A 9,533-nucleotide genomic window follows, 5' to 3' on the forward strand; every position below is an offset into this window, starting at 1 on the left:
TAAAGGCAACACTTGCTCCCAATCCCACAACGCTGTCAGAGGAATTTGCATTTTATCACGACAGGATTGAGATGACTGAAAGTTGCTGAGCGAACCTCAGATGAATGAATAATCACAGGGGGTTACTTGGTTGACTTTCACGCAGTGTTTGTGACCACAGGGTTCCTGAGGTTTTGCAGAACACCCAGGCAAGGATCTTATTGTGGTGTCGATGGCTGCAGGCCACAGGCTGGGACCCTCGTCACACAGGGCAAGAGACCTCCCCTGGCAGCCTGTGCTAGCCCCCCAGGCCAGGCCTGCAGGGAAAGGGGGCTAGGGGTTCAAACTAATCTCGCAACATTCCCTGTCCTTGGCTCCAGCATGTGGCCCCCAGGCCTCTGGCCGCTGCTGGCTGGGTCCCCTGTGGCAGGAGCTGGCCATCCTAGAGGTCAAGGCCCCCGAAGCACTGCCCACACCTGTTCTTCCTCCCCAGCGGCCTCTCCGCTCCAGGGGAAGTGAGACAGCCCAGCCCAGGCAAACAGGTCCAGCTGCAGCTGGCAGCCAGTCCCGAGAACACTGCCACTCGGCCCTCCCTGCTGACCTCTGCATACCCTCGCCCGGCGCCCTGCCAGGCCTTATTCATGGGCTGGCAGTGCCAGGACCTCTCCCGGAGGCGGGGCAGAGTGGCAGCTTCTCGGCCCTGTGCCCAGCCCAGGCCTGCACCCTAGGCAGGCACTGCTCCCTGATCCAGGAACCACCTCTCTCTACAGCTGGCAGTGAGCGGCCAGAGAGGGAGAGAGGCTTGCCCGGTGCTACCCAGCAAGCTAGTCACCAAGTGGGCAGAGGGAGGAGCAGCTCTCACTGGGTGTCAAGCAGCCTGGGTCCCCAGTCCAGCTCTGCATGTCCCTAGCAGTAAAGCCTCAGGTAAGTTACGGACCACTCAACTTGTTTCCCTGTAAGGAAACGTCCCTTCTCCCTTGAAATACGTCCCTTTCTATCCTCCTGGGGCCCTCGCAGGCAAACAGCCAGGAAGGTTGGAACTGAGCTGGGCTGGCGATGGTAACAGCAGCTTTCTCTCCTGCACTGGCTCCAGTCAGTCTTGCTCAGATGTTGGTGGGGTGAGGAGGGTTGCCGAGGCAGGGAGGAGCCTGGGGGTTCTCCTGTCATCCTCCTGGGCCCCTTGAGTAGAAAGGGCGCGCGAGGACCACTGAGGGTCCGAGGGGATTCACGGGGTTGGTGGGGTGGGAGAAGGAGCTTCCCAGCGCATCGCGGGGGTCCGAGCCCACCCTCCTCGACCCCCGGCCCCACGAGGCTGTCTGGGTTGGGGATGCCGCAGAGGGGCCTTTGCACAAACGTCTCCACTGGCAACAGCCAGTGGCACTCGGCAACCCGGGGAGCCCTAAATGGGGCAGGGGTGCCCCGCGACTCAGCGAAGCCCCCCCTGCAGCAGACAGGGGAGTGGTGCAGATGGCAAAGGGAAAGCGCTCACCCGCCCCAGAGCCCCAGAGCCAGCCGGGAAGTCCTGGCTGGAGCTGCTTTCCGGCACTGGGGCACCTGGGCAGCCATGGGTTGCCACCCAGGAAGGAGACCCAGGCTGCTCCCCAGGATCCTGGCAAGCCCCTTCCTTTCTGGGACAATAGAGGTGGCAAGGCCTCCCCAGCCTTCTCCAGGGGCTGGGTGAGAAGCGAGGGCCTGCAGATGTGAGGCATCTGATGAGGCACAAACCAGAGTCTGGGCTGGGCTCGGCAAAATGCAGTGCCCATGGGTGGTGGGTGGCAGGGTCGTTTCAGGTGGGATCCAGGATGTCCAAAGTGACATCCAACTCTGGGCTGGTCCCTCTGGGGTCGGCTGGGGACTGAGGGCAGCAGCTGGACGTGCCTCTTCCTGGACGCTGGGAGCTGGTGGTCCACAGAGCCCAGGCTAGGAGCTGCTGGCAGTCATTAGGCCCCCCCCTCCATGAAGTGCCTACATTTTGAGGAGACATTAACCACCCTTGACACCAGCCTGATTTGGCGTCTAGTCACCACTCAAGGCCATGCATTCCAACCAAAAAGTTATAGGCGTCCCCATCTTAACCCACTGGCACCAAACCCGGGAGTGGGGCCCATGAACTTGGCCAAGCAGCCTGTGCCAGGATCCTGGTAGAAAGGGGTTTGGGCAGCTGCAGGGGTGAAACATGGCTTAACTTCTCTCCTGGGACTGGGGCAGGCTCCAGTTCAGCAACCCACCCTAGGCACCTGCAAACACAGGGGAACTTGACACATGCCCAGCCCCCAGAGAAGTCCAGGGAGGCCTTGCCGCCTCTATCGTCTCAGAAGGGAAGGGGCTTGCCAGGATCCTGGGGAGGAGCCTGGGTCTCCTGCCTTCCTGGGTGGTAGCATGTGGCCGCCCAGGTGCCCCAGCGCGGGAGAGCAGCTCCAGCAAGGACTTCCCGGCTGGTCTGGGGTGGGTGAGCGCTTTCCCTTTGCCTTTATACACCCGGGCTTCTGTGGTTTCCCAAGGGCTCTGGTGAGGAAATGGGCTTAGGTGCTGACAGTGGGGTGCATGGGATCGGGGGCATTTGGCCAGGGTGGCTGAGCCCCAGCGCCATCGTACCGCACCCGGAAACCTTGGCTGTAATGCTTCTCTGTGGCTTCTTACCTGGAACCCTGGGGACACCCCCTTGCCCCAGTGCCTTCTCAATGCCGACGGTGACCCAGCCCGAGCTCCCCATCTGCCAAGGTCGGAGTTGAGCTCTCAGAACCCTCGGCCTTTCTGCAGGGCCTCCGAGGGCTTCTGGTGGACCCTGTACCTGCTCTGCAGCGCCCCCTCCAGGATTTTCCCACTCACTGGAGGCCGCAGCCTGGCTTCAGAGGGACTTAGTGGGGCTTTACCACGTCCCAGTTGCGTGACCTTGAGCAGGTTCCTTGACTTCTCTGGGCCTCGGCTTTCTCACTCTGTAAAATGGGAACAAACAAGGCTTTGAGAGGATGAGTGTGGCTGTCATGCCTGTGACTGTTTATGTGATTCTCACTCCTGCCCCAGGTCCCCTCCAGCTCCTCCCTTTTGCGGTCCCGAGGTCTAGCCTAAGTCTCCCTTGCTTCTCTTGCGGGGTGTTAATTTCTCTCGACCTCGTCCCCTCCCTATGCTCTCACTTGGTTCTATTTCATCTCCGTCCCTCTGCCTTCCCCTTTTCGCTATCGGTTTCCATTCTCTGCTGAAACCTCTGAGGAGGCCCTGCCCATCCCACTGCCCCTTGGCCCTCCCCATAGCACCCACCCTGCCCCGCTTCTCCGGGGCTTGCCCTCCTGTAGCCCGGGAGTTGGGGCTGGGGGCGGCTGTGCTGACATCACTGGCGTTTATGCACTGCTCCTTGCCCAACGCAAATTTCATCCTCGTTCTCTCTGAATCAATTCACTTTTATTGCCTCAGCTGCTCAAAAGCAATTTTTCAAGAACAAAAAGGTCAGCACGTCCAAGACTAATCAATTCTCGGAGAGCTCCTGCAGCCGCCAGGGGAGCCGGGCACCGGCAGCCCCCCGCCCTTCCCGCCAGCACCCTCCCACCAGCCCCATCACTTTTATTGCTTCATGATGCCTGTCATTAGTGGTGTGTTTGAGACGCCCCACAGTGTTCTTACAACATAAAACCTGGGTGACTTGCAGGGGGGTGGGGGCGGGCGCATTTATGGGCCCTTGCTGGCTCCGGACAGTAACAGCTGAGCTGATGGATCACCTGCCAGGGGAGTCAGCACAGGAGGCCTCAGCCACTTGCTTAAAAGCAGAACCGGGGCTGTCTGCCTGCTCCCGGACCCACCCCTCTCCCCCTCAACTCCCCATCACTGTGGCCTTGCTATCGGCCAGCTGTTATGCCTTCCAGGAATTTGCCCTCAAGGCCTCCCTGGTCCCCACCACAGCCCTACCCCTCCCTGAGCACCCCCCCACCCCTCTGCCCGCCACGATGCCAGGCTCAGTCCCTCCAGCACTGCAAGGTCTACATTGCCATTTCACAGATGGGGAAACTGAAGCCCAACGTCACGGAGGTAGGAAGGGGCAGACGTAGACCTGGAAGGATTCTGTGGCCTGTTCGAAGTTCCATGCATGAGCCGTGCTCCGTGGAGAGCCAGGTCTGCTGTTCCAGGCTTTGCTCTCCCAGGCCCCTGGCTGTCCATGTCCCATCCCATCCTGACACCTGACACTCGGCACCCGTGTCAATAACAGCTACAACGCACCACGGCCTTGGGACACCGCGCTCAGCGCTCTGCCTGGATGAGCCCTGTATCCTACGACAGCCCCACTGTGGACATTCTTATGTCCATTTTACAGATGACAAAACTGAGATGGGGGGGTGCAGTGCTGTGCACAAGCCACACAGCTGGAAACGTGCACTGGAGACTAGAACCCAATTACCTGCTTTGGCTCTGTAATCCTCTTTTTATTTTTATTTAATTTTTTTTCTGAGATGGAGTGTCATTCTGTCGCACAGGCTGGAGTGCAGTGGCATGATCTCGGCTCACTGCAACCTCCGCCTCTTGGGTTCAACCCATTCTTGTGTCTTAGCCTCCCAAGAAGCTGGGATTACAGGGGTGTGCCACCACGCCCGGCTAATTTTTTGTAGTTTTAGTAGACACAGGGTTTCACCATGTTGGTCAGGCTGGTCTCGGGCTCCTGACCTCAGGTGATCCGCCCTCCTCTGCCTCCCAAACTGCGGGGATGACAGGCGTGAGCTGCTGCGCCCGGCCTTTTAATCTTCTTTGTAAAACACCTCAGGATACGAAATATCCGTAATAGGCAAATCCATAGACACAGAACGCACATCAGTGTTGCCAGAGGCTGCGGCTGAAGAGGAGCTGCTGAATCAGCGGGTGTTTCCTCCTGGGGTGACCAGCATGTTCTGCGACTGCGGATGATGGCGGTGCCACCTTGTGAGTACACTAAATGCCGCCCAGTGGTACACTTTAAACTGGCTGATTTTATGTTATGTGAACTTCCCTCAAATACATTATTTGAGGCTGGACATGGTGGCTCACTATTGTTTTCCCAGCACTTTGGGAGGCTGAGATGGGTGGATCACCTGAGGTCAGGAGTTCGAGACCAGCCTGACCAACATGGTGAAACCCCATCTGTACTAAAAATACAAAACATTAGGCGGGCATGGTGGTATATGCCTGTAATTCCAGCTACTCAGGAGGCTGAGGCCGGAGAATTGCTTGAATCCGGAAGGCAGAGGTTGCAGTGAGCCAAGATCGTGTCATTGTACTCCTGCCTGGGCGACAGAGCAAGACTCTGCCTCAAAAAAATAAATAAATAAAAATAAATAAATAAATAAATAATAAAAATTATTTGGGAAAAAAACAGCTTAGATATTTCTGCCACGTGTTTGGCAGGTGTCTGGGTGTCCCCACAGGCCATCTTCAGCTGCTCTCCTAATGCAGTCTGTGTGCTAGCAGGAGAGACATCAAGACATCCTCCGCCCAGCAGGAGCGTCTGTCACCTCTCCCAGGAAGCCTTCCTGGCTGTCCCCACCTGCTCTGGAGGCTCCACCTCTCAAACACCATGTCCTCTTTGATGTCTGGGGCACACGCTGTTCTTGGCCAGGCCGCAGCCTCGTCATGCATGCCTCTGCCTGGTGGCTCACGGGCTCTGTCCACAACACCGGGGGACAGGTGCTCTTGGCTGTCCCAGGAACCAGGACGAGATGTGCTCATGCATGTGTTGCCAGCTTCTCCTGGGATCCTGGGTGCTCCCTCAGCCCTTGGCCCTCCCTTGGCCTGAGCTCCCCACCTCCCTGGCACCCAAGACTGGTGGAAAAGGAAAGCCCTCTTGTTCTGAGTTGAGCTCTCAGAACCGTTGGCCTTTCTGCAGGGCCTCCGAAGGTGTCTGGTGGACCGTGTGCCTGCTCTGCAGCGCCCCCTCCAGGCCTTCTTGCATGGGACAGTGACAAGGAGCTTTGTCTCAGAGTCCAGTGGGGCCTCCATGGAGTGCAAGGTTGCCTGCCCTGCCGGTGAAAGAGCCAGCCTTGTCCCCTGTTTCCCAGACCCCCTGCCCAGTGGCCTCTGAATGTCCCCTGTGTGGGCCCCTCCCCAGCTGCCCCTCTTGCTCTCCAAGTCTGATCCCACCAAGAGTCCAAGCTCTCGGAGGCCCCTGCTACCTGGGAAGATGACATTGGGGCAGAGGTCTCTTCTGATGTCTGTGTTTTGTCCTCTGGACCTTGGGGTGCCCCTGCCCCTGATAAGGGGTCTCAGAACAGAAATAAAGCCTCAGGCAGGTGATCCTCCATGGCACATGGCCCCTTGAGCCAGCCACGTGGCTGGGCTCAGCCCCTGCCAGGACACTGGCCAGACAGCTGGCCAGGAGGCGGCCTTGACCAGTCCCCTTCCCTGCTCCGAGCTGGGATCGTGCTGGGAAGGCTGAATGGGACAAAGCCGGTGAAAACGCCTGGAAGACAGTAAATGCCATTTTCTCTAAGCATATTTATTTCTTTAACAACAATGACAACTATTTGTGAGCCATCGCTCTGTCTTAGGCATGGTGCTACATGCCAACGAAACCTGCCGCCATTGAATCCTGGCCAGCCAGTGAAGAAAGAGTTAGGCCTGGGAGGTGCCACTTTACAGACAGGGGCACCAAGGGGCAGGGTGGCAGGAGGCCCACCGGACGTTCACCACGAAGTGGCAGTCCCAGCGTCCACACCCGGCAGGCACCACGCTGGCCCGTGGCCTCCCTGCCAGCATGCTTGGCTTCCCGGCCTCAGAACTTGATCTGCTCCCTCTTCCGGACGCTGGGGCTCCTGCCAAGTCCTGGGCTGGGCAGCAACTGCTGAACATTCTAAGAAATCCCTCCCAGGGTTTTCTCAGGAGCCCGGGTGGGGCAGGAAGTCCCCAGGGGCTGAGGGGACCGTGGCAGCAGGTGGCACCCAGAGCAGCGCTCTCCTGGGGCCCAGGCTGTTGGGCCAGAGGCAGGACTGTGAGGCCTAGTGTAGGGCCTCCCACCAGTGGCCGGCACCTACTTGTGGGCTGGGGGTTCCCCCAGCAGGTCAGGCTCCCCACCTGACACACTCACAGACCTTGCACCTTGGAGAGCCAGTGTTCCCGGGCCACATAGCTATGCCAACCAGGGGCTGGGCCTGTCTTGGCTCTGCTCCCCCGGCCCCAGGTCCTGGGTGCTGGCTCCACGCAGCAGCAGGAGGCCTCCCGAGGGCATGGTCTGACCGGCTGCTGCTACGTCACACTCAGATGAGACCTGCTGCTGAGTCCTACCGGCCAGGCACGGGCAGGGAGTGAAAATTATCTACCGATTTTATTTCTTTTTTTTTTGAGACGGAGTCTCGCTCTGTCGCCCGGGCTGGAGTGCAGTGGCCGGATCTCAGCTCACTGCAAGCTCCGCCTCCCGGGTTTACGCCATTCTCCTGCCTCAGCCTCCCGAGTAGCTGGGACTACAGGCACCCGCCACCTCGCCCGGCTAGTTTTTTGTATTTTTTAGTAGAGACGGGGTTTCACCGTGTTGGCCAGGATGGTCTCGATCTCCTGACCTTGTGATCCGCCCGTCTCGGCCTCCCAAAGTGCTGGGATTACAGGCTTGAGCCACCGCGCCCGGCCCGATTTTATTTCTTAATAACTGAACAAAAATAAACATTGGTGGTTTGACAAATAACTACGTATTTTCAAACCCAGCCAGTCCAGGGAATGCTGTTTCCAGGTGCGTTATGCAGCATGACGCCGCTGAGTTGCTCTGAGATGTCCCTTGGCTGTCTCGCGGGTTGTCTCCGGGTTCCCTCCCACTCCACCCTCCTTTGCCGCCCTCCCCCCGGCCCCCACTACCCTTTCATGCTTCTAAATTCAAGGGCCACACTGTCCCCTGAACAGACCGATCACAATGAGATCCATTATAGTTTCAAAGATACCACAAAAAAATAAAAAATAAAAAGGGGGGGTGTCCAGGAATGCAGCCGCACCCTGGAGAGCAGTACAATCGGCTATTGTTGTGCCAGAAGTTTCTCTGTGATAAGAAGGGAATCTAGAAATGCCGTCTTCTGAACTGATTGCAAAACAGAATAAAAGTTCAAGGCCCCGAGAGAGCCAAGCTGGCACCCCCTCCAGAGCAGCCCCAGGCCACACAGCTGGGCCTCCAGGCTGGCCAGCCCCTGTCCTTGTGTGCATCTGCACAGGGCTCCTTGGAAGGGGGCCCGGCTCCATGTCCCCCCCATCCCCTCCCCATCTGGGCCTGGGGCAGCTGAGCTGGCTTCCTGCACCAAGGGGACCCTCCAGCCTCCTTCCTGAAGCAACTGCCGCTGCCCGAGGGCCTCCTGGGCCAGGGCCTCCCGCGTTCTCCGCTTTAGTGATGTTGGTTCTCCACAGACACCGCCTGCCCACGCCGCACAGAGGGCGTGACTGTCCTTCCCTTGCACAAGCAGGGACACAGCGGCACAGAGATGGGGGCCGATGGCTAGGACCTGAACTCTGAGCTGTGGGCCCCAGGTTCTTCATCCACTTAGGCCACTCCCCACTTCCCAGACATCCCCTGGGGTGTCCGGTTTGCAGGAAGGGCCACCACTGGCCTTGAGCTTCCAGTGTCATTCCAGGCGCTGACGCGTGCATTGGCTCTGACTGCATCACTGGGACCCAGGCCAGGTTATGCCGGGGCCTGCGCTGCTCCCTCCCTGCGACATTCGGGGTCCTCCTTGAAGCCGTCCCTCCCCCTGCATCTAGGTGTCCAGGCCTGAGCGTGGCCAGTCTTTCCCTGGGTGGGACACCTGTCCTTGAGCTGTCATCCTGTCTTGATAGCAACCTAGAGGGTAGAAGGCGACGATGCTGGAGTGGGGCGAAGTGTAGAGACTCGGTCCTGACTTTGAGTGTGGACTCTGGGCCAGGCTCTCCCTGGTTTGAATCCAGCTGGTCTCTAAGCAGCTGTGTGACCTCAAGCAGGTGACTTAACCTCTCTGGACCTTGGTTTCCTGATCTAAAAACTGGGGGTAATAATAGCCCCGTCCAGCGTGGCCATCGTGAAGAATGGCTGAGAGTGCTCGGTAGGTGCTCACAAAGCCTGAGCATCAGCCCAAGCCCCTCGCTGTGTAGACTCAGCACTGCAGCCCAGAATCTCAGACCCCCATTGGTCTGAATCGAGCACTCTTGCCATCCTGGGGGTCACTTTTCAGAACCAGCTGGCGAGTCTGCTCCTCCCTCCACCAGCACCAGCGGCCACCTGGGAGGCCTGGGCCAGGTTCCCGGCCCTTCCCCAGCAGTGCCAGCCACTCACTGGGAGTCGGCGGCCGCTGGTGTCCCCAGGGCGGAAGGCATCGGATGCCGCAGCCACAGGCAAGAGGAACCCTGGACCTTGAAGCTTCCTGATGAGCTGTCGGTGGGGCTGTGGGGGCAGGGAGGGCACTGCCAGTCAAGCCCCTGCCACTTCCCAGTCTCCCAGTGTAGGGTCCTCGTGCCCCTTCCCATGCTTGGTGGCTCCTGGCCAGCAGCCCCTGCCCTTCATGCGTCCTCAGGTCTCTCCCCAGGATGGAGACCTTGGCCCAGCATCGCACCCCTGCCAGGGCTGTGAGACCCCCCTCCATGGGTTCCCTCACCCC

The 9,533-nt window shown here is 59.1% G+C and overlaps 1 long non-coding RNA gene across 1 annotated transcript; it reads left to right on the forward strand.

Moving 5' to 3' along the window:
- The first annotated feature begins 683 nt into the window (after positions 1–683).
- LOC111542280 lies at positions 684–5,279 on the forward strand. Its single transcript, XR_002731504.2, has 2 exons — positions 684–903; positions 3,970–5,279. It is a non-coding gene; the product is annotated as an uncharacterized LOC111542280 (long non-coding RNA).
- Positions 5,280–9,533: the final 4,254 nt, after the last annotated feature.

Source organism: Piliocolobus tephrosceles, chromosome 16 (genome assembly GCF_002776525.5).
Source record: "Piliocolobus tephrosceles isolate RC106 chromosome 16, ASM277652v3, whole genome shotgun sequence".
NCBI classification, from domain to species: domain Eukaryota; kingdom Metazoa; phylum Chordata; class Mammalia; order Primates; family Cercopithecidae; genus Piliocolobus; species Piliocolobus tephrosceles.